At 41.5% G+C, this 12,797-nt stretch overlaps 1 long non-coding RNA gene across 1 annotated transcript in view; it reads left to right on the top strand.

Moving 5' to 3' along the window:
- The first annotated feature begins 4,907 nt into the window (after positions 1-4,907).
- Positions 4,908-12,797, top strand: part of LOC124042893 — a 48,358-nt gene continuing 40,468 nt past the window's right edge. Inside the window, exons 1-2 of the long non-coding RNA XR_006840222.1 lie at positions 4,908-5,027; positions 10,497-11,138. This is a non-coding gene — a long non-coding RNA (uncharacterized LOC124042893). The remainder of the gene's footprint in view (positions 5,028-10,496; positions 11,139-12,797) is intronic.

The raw sequence follows: 12,797 nt of genomic DNA, 5'->3' as shown, positions 1-12,797 counted from the left end.
TTTTATTTATACCCCCAAAAAATGGCAGATAAGAAACATAAGTGTTCTTGATATTGTGTTTTGTCATATCTAGCAGCCAAAGATTGAAATCCTGCGAAACAATTTTCTGAAGAAATGAAAGAGCGTGGCCTCCTGAACCCTGGAGGAAAATAACCTCGCTAGTTGAGGCAGAATATGAAACAGAGGCACAGAATAAGTAAAATAGACAAGTGCACCATGGCTTGTCACTTTTCCATTTGCTGCCCCTGAATGTGAGCACTTCAAAATTCTCCTCAGCTCAAAAAAGACCTTTATCATTATCCATCTACCCACTGTACTGAATACAAAAGAAATGCCATACCGTTCCACAAAATGATAATACAACGTTTACGTTTAAAGATACACTATGTTTATGTCCATAGTAAAGTAGATCATTAAAATACAGAAATATAGCTATGAAGGATTGTTTGGGGGGTTTCATCCAAGAGTGTATATGAGACAATGTGAAAATACTTAGACCTAGAAGACTTGTCACAAAAGCAATTAACATGCCCGGAATATTAGAGATCACCATGGGTTCTTGACAACAGCATCATTACACTGTAATATGAGCAGCAGCTCCTTCAGAGAAGCATTAAAATCAAATTAGACGATTATACAAGAGCTTGCCTTGATGGCTTATAATAGGAGATTGTTTCTGAACAGTTGATTTCTGGTCATTAGTTCTTGGCTACTTGGACTTTAAATGCCACTTGACAAAGTTGAGTGGCATGAATACATTTGACGAAAGGTCATGAGCCTCTAAGAAATTAGTTTTTAAAAATCAAATTATCATTTCAAACCACAAAATACAATTAGGAAGCCGCGCTTCAATTTTCCCCCACATTTCATTTATTCATGAACGCATGGCATAGAGTGCATCACGTAAGCAATAAACTACTGCCAAGTCATTTATACAATGACATTCAAGGATCAGGCTTTTTAGAAATGGAGCCTCTCCCTTCTACATTCTACCTCCAACAACTCAGACGGAACCTTAAACTCTGCCTATTCAGTACCATTACAAAGGTTAAAAGCCATATTCAGGGGATTTCGTTGAAATGCATGACAAAGGTTTTCCTAACAGAAGTTGTGCTGCATTTTCAACACACATGGGAGTATGTGGGGCCAGAAGGATGGTCTTATTAAAGCCTCTATTACGGGTGGAAAGTGTTCACATATCAAGCATTAGTTGATGGGTGATGATTGTGGTTGGGTGATGCCAAGGTATTTCCCACATTATATGGATATAGAATTACATTCTAGACCCCAGATGCATTGATTCATCTTAAAATGACTCTAAAATAACATTGTATTGTAAATCGATTAGAAGCCAAAGCGATTTACCAAATGTTCAAGTGCCTTCATGTGTACTATAATTGTAATAGTTCTAGCACACACACAAAATAATGTAAAACAAATTCTAGTTTCCAGCCGAGGGACTTTTCTGAGAGGGATACATCTCTCCGGTTGTGCTCCAGAATCCAACAGCAAAGCTCTCCTGGTTCTGGAAGGGGAAATGGAGAATGGTTGGCCTGGACTCATACACACCCCTGGCACTACCTCATGTGGAAATCATACAAAGCATCCTGCGGGCAGCAGGTTCATTTTATGGCTTCATCTATTACCACACTGTCATTGTTAATTGTCTTCTTTTTACCTCTGCAGGATTCACCAAATTGGCCCTATCGAATGTGACAGGAGGAAGAGCATTAAGCATCTGACAAGATGATATCTAAGTTCAATTTCCTACTCCACACCTGATTTATACCTGCAGCAGATCATTTTCCTTTCTGTCATAAAGACCTCTATAAATCAGTGATGCTTATGGGAGCGCTGCAGAACAGGTCCCTGGATTTGTATCCCCTGTGTTGGCTATTAGGAAGCCATTACTGCCACATTTTCCTCCTTCAAACAAAAATGATCAAATCTAATACCAGCAAGATTAGGGAGATTAAGAGAAAAAGTGCTGGCAGAGCCATTCAACACGAGCCCCTATCTAAACAATATACGCTAAACTCAATAAAAACAGGGCTTTTTCCTGTTGACACCATTATCCATCTGTTTGGACAAAATTGCTGTATCATGGTATAAATCTGTGATACAAGTGACATATCCTCTAAAATAAAAGGGAACATTAACTGCTCTATCTTCTAGAGGCCCTGGGACTAGCTGGCTATAAGCTCACTCAAGTGTGATGGCAGTTATACTGTGTTTTACTAGACTGCAGACAATTATCCTTTGCTCCTCTCCCCTTTGAAGACAAACTGCCATGACTTGAGCTGAAATGATTTCAAATAGATTTTCCAAAATGTCTGTCGCTAGATTGCTTCCATACATTATTTCGCTTAAATGGATAGAAAAAAAGAGGGTGTAAATCCACAAATCAATCACAACAGCCGCTTTACCAGATGGAAACAAAAAATAAGCTTTCCTTCAGTGTGTGTGTGTGTGTGTGTGTGTGTGTGTGTGTGTGTGTGTGTGTGTGTGTGTGTGTGTGTGTGTGTGTGTGTGTGTGTGTGTGTGTGTGTGTGTGTGTGTGTTATTGCTTTAAAAACCGTCAGAGACAGTTATGGGGTTTGGAGTGTCCTGTCTATTCTGTTCTACACGTCTCACTCACCTTGGGGACACGGTTGTCCTCCGGATGAGCTAGGATAGCTTCTTGCCATGGGTAAGTGCTCCTTTGCAATGCTGTACTTAACAGTGGCATAATGTGCACTGCACTGTACTGCTGACATTAGATGCCAACAACATGTACAATCCATTAATTAAGGAAAGAAAAATCCAATCGGATGTGCCATTATTTCACATTTAGGATGGAGTCAATGAATGATATTTTTCAACAATTCACAATTCGATTTTTGGGTCAAAGTGCAACACGCAAATGTCTTGACAATATTTTTTCAGGAAGTCACGTTTTTGAATCAGGACAGGTGAAACGTTTTACATTTCAGTCATGGGTACGAAGTCTTAATATGGTGTTCTATTAAACAGAGCAGCCGTACCGATTAAGACACTATGCTGCAATTCCGCATTATAGTCATCCACATTTATTACATTTAGGTCGGCTGGCTCAAACAGCCATGCATGACTCAATCCATCTCTGTTTGTTGCAGATAGATTTTATGAGATGAATATATGCACAAAAAAAAGTGTCTCAAATGTGCAGAAATTGTGCTGAATTGTAACAACGGATAAATTAAAGAGCTGCTTCACTGATTTTCATTCCCTAAATGAAAGAATTACAGCTTTTCATGGTTCTTTATCATAACTTTGACTCCCTTTTGTTCTCTCCCTAATATTTCTGTTTTTACAATGTGTCTCGATGAAAATCAAGCAATAATCTTTATTCATATTCAAACAACCCATGCTGTGACCCAAGGTTGAAATCAACATAATTGAAATCCATCATCAAAATGATCAGTGAACACTAGCCTGAATAAAATGAGGCATGTGTGGAAGCCAGTGCAAGTATCCCCTCTCAAGCAAGCCTCCCATCTAGGTTCTGAACATTTAGGCCTATGCAACAACACTAATGTTTAGATCATCGCTTTACCAGCATGTCTATGTTGTTTCAGGGTCATTTTGCACTGAGAAGCTGGGTATGTATCCCTGACAAGTAATCCGTTTACCTTCTTATGATTGGTAAAGCTGCAGATGGTAGAAGCCATTTTAAGTGACTACAAAGACAGGACCATACCAGGTTGTCTCTTCATTGGCGCCAACCTAAACTCAATTAGCATACAACACTGGTTGGTTACACCTAATGGTGTAATGTCAGTCAAAATAATACATTTTCTATACATTTCCCCCGAAACCAATATCTATCCTCAACTGGAACCACTGTTTCAGAACGGAGCTGGATTGATGGTGTGAACGCACAGTACAACTGCACATGCTGCAACCATTTCACTCTTTATAATATATGGTCTGTTACCTACAAGGACACATTTCTGGTAATCAGGAACCAGTAAAATGTCTACTGGAGTTTATTGCTTGTGTCCTTGACCTCTGGTCGAACTGCTTCAGGAGCAATGTCCACTGTAAAGAAATAGCCACAAGCCATTGAAACCACTACCGCCAGGATTCTAAAGCCAATACCTTGCTGAGTATCTTGTGTTCAAGACGACCCACGGCTAATGTCATCTTGACATTTGAAAAGAGGTTGGGGTTGGGAAAATGCATTCATAAGAGAGGAGAGCAGGCGCAAGTGGAAAAGAGGGTACAGAAAGTTACACTCCAGCACTGTGTGTAGGCCACTGCATCCGCAACAGTATTGATTGAACTTGTTCAACATTTAAACGGTGGTCTCTAATGCGACTTTGCTCCTACCTGCACATACTGTAGAGTACTGCTCTGAACTGTTGCATTTATTGCTATTGTATGACGGACCCAAGACAACATTCACAAATGTAATTATCACATTAAAGCTTCAATGAGAAAACAGTTTAATGCCGTTGTCTTTTTGGACATTAACTCTGCGCTGCCCGTGATACTAATTGCCCTGAATACTTGCCAGGTAGTCCTTTACAGACATACTGTAGTCCCTATTGCCAACCATAATTAATAGCTTTACAGTCTTTGAGGCCATAATGCTCATCAGTTATTAATTAGAAATTACTTTTACTGAATAAATAATGCTGATGATTGATGATGGAACTTGTAATTGGGCTGTGAGAGTAATTCTCTGGGGAGAGCCTTCACTGGAAAGTATATTAAATACTTCACTGAAACAGGAACTATTGGACGTCTTGTGATAGTCAATGAATAGCCTGGCTATACTGTGAGGACTACAGTGCAGTATAGCCACAACAATATCCTCTGGACTGATAATTAAATGAATGCAGCCTACCAAATTATGATGGATTGTAAGGCCTATGTCACATGATCAGTGCATATAATTGCCAGTCAAATGAAAGAGGGCTTTCAGGTAAATAGAAAAAACACTGAACCATGTTGCCCAATGACCATATCCTTCAACCTGACCTGAACATGTAACATTAAAACAAGTAAGTACATGCCAGATGACAGAGACACAGTTGCATGTGCTAGTTTTGGAATGGTAAACCAGACTTGTTATAGAGTAAAAGATTCGGCGCGCAAGTTGTCAAATGTTTATCAGTGTGCGTCTCAACCTACCCGAAAATCACTCGCGTGCTCAAAGCTACCTATTCCATCCACACATGCACCTAAGTAATCTAGGCATAACATGTTTTATTGTCCACTAAATGTATTCCATAACAACAGTTCCTGCTCCACCAAATAGGTTACCTTATCCCAGAGTGTGTGTTAGTGTAGCTCGCGAATTGATGGGGAAGTTCTGGAACCTTGGACATTTCTGGAACAGGGCTAACGCGATGGCGCCCGTGTGTTTGCACGAACTTCATCATGTGATATCACGGTATCAATATTTGCAACAAAAGGCAAAACTGCAAACCTTAGCTAATCGGTGGTAACCGCATGGTTGCTAAGTTACACAATTATCTTGGGGCCTGCTCTGCACGGTGCAGTCTTTTTTAAATGACGGGGGAGAACTGTGAAAACTCTAGCCATTTATGCCTCACTATTGATTTTACACAGAACATCCAAGCACTGACGATAGTCTTTTTGATATATTTCCCTGCTGCAGCAAGACAAGTCCCTTGGAGTCTTGAGAGTAAAAAAAAAACACTTGTCAATATACACCTATTAAGGTCTCTTGATCTGTGGCCATTAACGTTATTTAGTTCAAACCCTTATTAGAACCGAATGGTGGAGACTTGTTCTGTCAAGTGTTGTGATATTTAAAGAACTGGGCTCATCTTTCGTGGCCTAATTAATGATTGACTCACAGAGGTACAGCTGTGACATCATGAGCCTGAGCAATAAGGTACAACTGATGAGGTGACCTCATCAAGCTTAGAAGCAGTCACTGGTCTATCATCTGTCAGTCAGAGAGTGAGCAATAGAACCCCCCTCCTCCTCCTCCACATACTCCCTGCTTAGCAGTTTCTGCCCTATTAGCAATTTACAATGGTGATCAAAAAGTAGTCAGTGGAGAATCAAGACAACTGTCTGCCCACTGCCTATAATTGGCCTTGTGTTCTCTTTCTGATAAACGGCTCGTGACTACTAAGGTCCCTTGGATTTCAGCGCCTTAATAGGCCACAGTAACTAGATTTACCAACAGATACCAGGTCAGAAAAGGAGATGGGGGTGCAAAAAAATGTTAATTAATATCAATAATGGCCAATTATTAGTTTGACAGAGGGATCCAAGCTAGCTGTGTGCTCTAATGACTCAGAGCTAACTTGAAGGGAAACACTGGCAAATTAGCATAACTGTGTATGCACACTCCATGGAGGTGCCCAGCAAACATCTGTTATGTTAGAAATTCAAATAGAATTCCTATTAGTAACACTGGCTGTGGTTGCATAATCAGCCATTCTTCTCTGGTCATTTTGAAGCCACTAACAATGCCCCAGTGACTGGTGTAACTCCTCCCTCTGGGCTTTCCAATCAGATTTGGGCCCCATGTGGACCTGGTCCTAACAACAGACAAGTTAAAGTGGACTCTTTGAGGGGGGCTTGGCTTTGTGCTGCCCAGGCTCATTCTCCTTAGCCATGGCACTCTGCTTAAGATGGGCAAACATTTTTTGTTTTAAATATACAGTAGGTAAAAGTGAGATGAATTAATTATAAAACACAAGCAAGTGTGTTTTTGACCGGCTGGCAGACAGCCACTTATTCTGCTGCTCACCATGTGTTTTTCTTATTTCCCATGCTAACCAGAGGTTCCTTTCAGGGTGGGTTGGATTTTGTAGGAAGAAGTGATTTATGCCATAAATTCTATGTCAATACTGAATATATGCATGAAATCAGATAGGACAGGGGAGAGGGATTTCCTACTGCTTTGAAAAGTCTCCTGTTTAATAACCATCTCAGCTAACCACAGTGGACCCAATAGCTGCTTTAACATTAAGTACTACCTACTATGCAGATTTTTTTCTCCCCTCACGGAACACCAATATCGAGCTTTATAAATTAACTTAGCATTTCTTTTGGAAAAATGTACTTAAAACTTCTTTCTCTGTCATGACCTCCTGATTTAGCATAAATCAAGTACCGTAACATGTTTTTATAGATCTACGGCCCAAAACAACCGTGCATTACTAACTCCATTGTAAAGCCCTGTAGACATTTTCTGTGGTCTTAGAACAGCAAAGATTATGGTGGTAAAGATCCTATTCTGTCTGGCCTCTGTTTTCAAGGGTCTTCATGTACACATCATCAGTACATACTGGTTGGAGGCATGTACACTAGACAGGCCGAGTGTTCTCAAATTCACTGAAGAGGATCTGTTTGGCTATGTCAGGCTCAAAGAGGATCTGTTTGGCTATGTCAGGCTCAAAGAGGATCTGTTTGGCTATGTCAGGCTCAAAGAGGATCTGTTTGGCTATGTCAGGCTGAAGAGGATATATTTGACCCTGTCTGGAGACCTGACATTTCAATGCAAGCTTGCTTATCTGAACATGGAGGTTGCTTTTAATTAAATGGGATGTCTGGACACGCAAAATACACATTTAGTTACTGACATGGTTTGGATCTGGATGGCCTATCTATTCAGTGTTGCAAATAAACTCTTGATTGGTTTAGTTACATTTTCTAGTTGGTTTCAATTGTCAAAGGACTCTTGTAATAAGTACAATTTTTGTGTCTCTTTAACATTTTCCAATCTATGTTAATGTTCAGTAAGGTTGATTATTGAGTGTCCTATTGGATCCATAGCCTAAATGATGGACAATGAGCCTGTGTTTATTATTGAAATTAAGAACTAAGAGACCATTTCAAATATAATATTTGTTCTGGTAACCCAAGAAAACCAAATCAAAAGCATTTGGTCCATCAAAAAGAACTACATCAATAGCAAGTGTATACAACAGTTTAGTTTCGAATGTGGCAGGATAATCTCATTTTAAATTGTAATTCACAGCATGTCTGAGGGCAGGTTAAAGAAAGACTATTGTATTCAGTTTGGTGTCAATGGACTAATTCTTTAAGCTATACTACCCTTGCTAACCGCACCATTCTGCGAGACTGCCTTTATGACTTACAACAGCATTGTGACCTTCTCTATTATAATTTAAGCATGTTATTCCCTCTAGTGGAATGTCATGTTTGATCAGGGCAGGGGAGGTACCTCTGGTTGTAGTGTCCTGATCTCAGCAATGCACAGCAGGAGGCGTGGCGAGTCAAAAGAACAACTACAAGTTCCCCTTGAGGGCAAAATTGACATTGTCTGCATATACTGTACCTGCTTCATTTTGCTTGGCTCCGTGCAATGTTTTGACTTGTGGGCCTCGTACTGGGATAAGGTGGCGTTGGCTACTATCTGAAAGGGGACGAGCGTGCACCGAGTTATGGATTTACAGCAAATGGATGGGCAATTAATGTAGTGTAATTAATGAGAGAGTTGACGGATAATCCTGCAAAGTGATGAAAGAAGTAGATCCCTTGCTATAACTCATCAAAATCTAAATTGGTATTAAAGAAGCTGCAAAAATCGATGCTTGTCAGGGGAAAATGTTTTTTGTTTTTTTATCGCACTCTAAATGAGGTTAAGTATTTATTTTGGCAAAAGGCAAGCTTTACTCTTCAGTTTGAATGTATTCCTGTCTCCTGCACCAATTTCATAGCCATTAAAAAACGACATATGTTTGGTGCACGTTGCTGCATCCAACAGATTTTGGGTGCAGTATAGATGAGTGGTGAATCCAAGGCTGTATATATGAAATGGCTCGTGCTTTCTGCTCTTCCCCATTCCGGAGGCCTCCGGTGTATAAATTTACTTGATGGTTTTTTCGTTTCTCTTTCTTAATTCATTACAGTCGGGTTCCTCTTTGATGCAGTTCTCTTGTCCCCCCACCCAAACAATTGAAGTGTAGACAATGGAGGCACGATGATAGATCCGTGTACCCACCATCTGTAAGAGCAGCTGCTCCCCTGCATCTGTACAATATGCTGGAGCGGGGAGCCTCAGTAATCTGCATAATAAGGAGAGGGCTTATCTCAGTCTAGTTAATAATCACAAGCAATCGATGCACTTCATTCCCTCACTCTTGCCGGTTAGAAAAAAAACAACAACGTTTCAGTATGCCTGCCATATCCTCCAGACGTGTGGGGGTCACGGTGTAATGTCGAGCTGTTGATTTAGCCTGGAGCTACAGATTTACACTGCGCTCAATTTCATCTTTTCATGAATACCATAATTAGGACACTGGGTTATCACGTCGCCGACCCTCTCCGCTTCTTTCAGGAGGACTTTGCTCATCTGATGTTGGATCCAATATCAAAATGGGACATAGGAGGACACAACCCACTGGGCACCACACTGGTTGAGTCAATGGTGTTTCCACGTCATTTCAACGGAGTTACGTTGAGACAAACGTGGAATAGACGTTGAATTGACATCTGTGCCCAGTGGGAATGCAAAATCAGTGTTACGACCTGACATGTGGTGGACACAGTTTGGCGGGGGTGGTGGTGGTGGAATTCTCACCTCATAATCAATAGTGTACCATCAGAAAGACTAGAGGATTGGCCTCATAAAATGGCATGACTCAAATGGTAATGTCACTTCCTGTCCAAATCACTCAGGCCCTGGCATCCTAGTCCATGTGACTATAATAGCCCTATAATGAGTAGACTGTAAGGCACTGAGACATCAGGTACAGTTAGCCAGGGTTTTTTAGTGTACAAACACAGAAATGGATGTGGAAATGTGCTTATTACCACTTTTATGGTTCATCATTTTCGCTGAGATTGCATTCCATTTCAGAAGGCTAGCTTGTATGCCTCATCATTGGAATCATGATTTGTTCCAGTATGAAACACGTGCTTTGGTCCAAAGTCAGTGTTATAGTTGTGTTTGGAGCTTAGTCACACTCGATGAAAGATTTGAATAACTACAGATCACGGAAATGACTTGTGTAGGCCTGTACGATAATCAATGTATTATGTTTACTTAGCCATTTTGATAAAGCAACAGTTCATTCTGTTTGTGAATTGTATTTGTAAATTGTTGATTATATCACAGTGTGATATGCATGGAACTACTTTAATGTGTTTGGAATTTGTCTGGCATTGAACACTTCTCTGCTGTTTAATAAATGCCTTTGGGTGTTGGGAATTAGTATATTCCACTTTTCTGATATAACACAATTTATTAAACTAGGTAATGGACCATAAGCAGACACTAAATTGATTGAATAGGAAGTATGCGATAATATTGATCAACAAAGTCTCCCCTTGGTATTCCCTTGTTAAATAGCATATGCTCATTAAATGGAAACTATTTATCGTACTTTGCACTCTGAATATAGTAGCATACGGGGTGACACTAAGATGGAAAGAAAATGCTTTCATTTTTAATGGTATTTCTCACAGGACTAACTCTAACTCATTTTCTTGACCATTTCTTTAATTTTGTTGTCTTTTAGAAATGAGGACTGTGGAGCGGTGAGGACTGCGGAGCGGTGAGGACTGTGGAGCGGCGAGGACTGTGGAGCGGTGAGGACTGCGGAGCGGTGAGGACTGTGGAGTGGCGAGGACTGTGGAGTGGCGAGGACTGTGGAGCGGCGAGGACTGTGGAACGGTGAGGACTGTGGAACGGTGAGGACTGTGGAGCGGTGAGGACTGTGGAGCGATGAGGACTGCGGAGCGATGAGGACTGCGGAGTGGCGAGGACTGTGGAGTGGCGAGGACTGTGGAGCGGCGAGGACTGTGGAGCGATGAGGACTGTGGAGCGGTGAGGACTGTGGAGCGATGAGGACTGTGGAGCGGTGAGGACTGTGGAGCGATGAGGACTGTGGAGCGGCGAGGACTGTGGAGAGGCGAGGACTGTGGAGAGGTGAGGACTGTGGAACGGTGAGGACTGTGGAACGGTGAGGACTGTGGAGCGGTGAGGACTGTGGAGCGGTGAGGACTGTGGAGCGGTGAGGACTGTGGAGCGGTGAGGACTGTGGAGCGGTGAGGACTGTGGAGCGGTGAGGACCTTGGAGCGATGAGGACTGTGGAGCGGTGAGGACTGTGGAGCGATGAGGACTGTGGAAGGAGACAAAGCTTTTGATGACACACAACAGGTAGGCCACATTTCCACTCTGAAAATAACTTAATCAGATGCAACAAAAGTGTAAATATACCGAGGTGCACATAGCCCAGTATTTTGTCACTGTCCTGTATATGATATTAGTAGGCATGTCAGTGTGGAGACCTGAAAGATGTCAGTATGAAAAGTATGGATTAAAAATCGCAACAGCGTTCCCAAGACCCTAAATCCTCCTAATTAAACATGCATGATGTTTAGCTTCCAGATGCTGAGATGTTAAAAGGCATGAAGCAGGTGTATTGAGCTCCCAGTGAGGCCAGGCGGGGGATGCTATAGAAGTGCAGGTGTGACATGTTAAGAGCTATCCAGGTGCTTATTGAGATATCAGAATCAGTCACTGTGAGTTTTGATGCATCGTCTGGGGTTTAGCATTGTCACTCTGAGCAGTGTATCAGACAACTAACTAGACTGTTTGTTTATTGAGCAGGCAGCTTGTCAACTCGCAAAACACAAGCGTAGCCTGCGATGCTAATTTAGCTAGCTCTGCTAGGCTACATTTAAAAGCACATGAATGCACAAAAAAATACTCAAACCTTTTCAGTTAAGTGCGTTTGTGTTTTGTTATGACAGTGTAGGGACACCAAATTCTCTCAAGCCTCCCTGTCAGTGCCGTGCTCTTCTATTCAGAATGCATTAAGACCGATTACGCCATGTTTGGATGTCTCCATAAAGCACATCCATTAAGCTTGCGGAGAGCTCGTCATATAACGCCCACTGCTTGACATGAAAGGCCTCCTTTCCTTTTTAATTCGGGAGAGCCCCGCACAACTTTGAATCAGCCAGTGTGTCTCCATGAGCACATAAAAGGTACCCAGATTTACGGGAAGGTTTTCATCCTAGACTCTTATCCCAGGCACCATCTGATAAACAAGCAGTCTTTGCTTGTGGCTAAATTATACTCTTTGAGGTACTGATTTACAATGCTGTGAAGGATCCGTTTGTGATTCCAGTTGTGAAGCGCCTCTGTGATTAGTCATCCGTAAGTTCCAAATTTGGCTTAGATCTTCAGCTTAGGAGCTTGAGGATTTCTAAATGAACAGATGCATAAATGATGGTGGCTTTATTCCGAGTTAATAGGTGAAGAGAAAGGAACTTTTCACAGATGCGAATGGCTCTGAGATTGAAGTAAATTCCCCAGATTCCTCTTGATTTGAGGGTAAAGCTTAGCCAGCGTGCAGCAGCCAATCTTATTTTCCTGCCTTTTTAAAGGGAACTCATTGGGGCATTGGTCCACTACATGGATTCCTAAGAGATCTGATTAAAGGGAAATCCTTCAATGTTTTACCCTCACTTTTTCAATAATAAATGAGTTGCCCATTGCAAATGACTAAACTCGCCTCACATCCCCATCACTTGTCACAGGAGTTAGAGAGCTGTCTTTGAAGGCAGTGAAAGATGCTCAAAAGACAAACAAATTGTGTTTTTTTTTGTGAATCCCTTTGTGTGATACTCATATTAGCAATGTTTTTTTTTATTCCTTAAGGCACAGGGGTTCCACTTGGACATCCCGACCCAATCAGCTCCTTACGGTAGATTGTTTTATCTTAATTCCGTCGTAGCCAGACAGACTTCTCTAGAATGGTCTAATTTACCGACCATGTCTTGTAGAAGGGTCTAATGTGTGTCTACTAAC

This window comes from Oncorhynchus gorbuscha, linkage group LG09 (assembly GCF_021184085.1).
Source record: "Oncorhynchus gorbuscha isolate QuinsamMale2020 ecotype Even-year linkage group LG09, OgorEven_v1.0, whole genome shotgun sequence".
Classification (NCBI taxonomy): domain Eukaryota; kingdom Metazoa; phylum Chordata; class Actinopteri; order Salmoniformes; family Salmonidae; genus Oncorhynchus; species Oncorhynchus gorbuscha.
The sequence above is the reverse complement of the archived record's forward strand: the minus strand, read 5'-3'. Positions and strand labels throughout refer to the sequence as shown.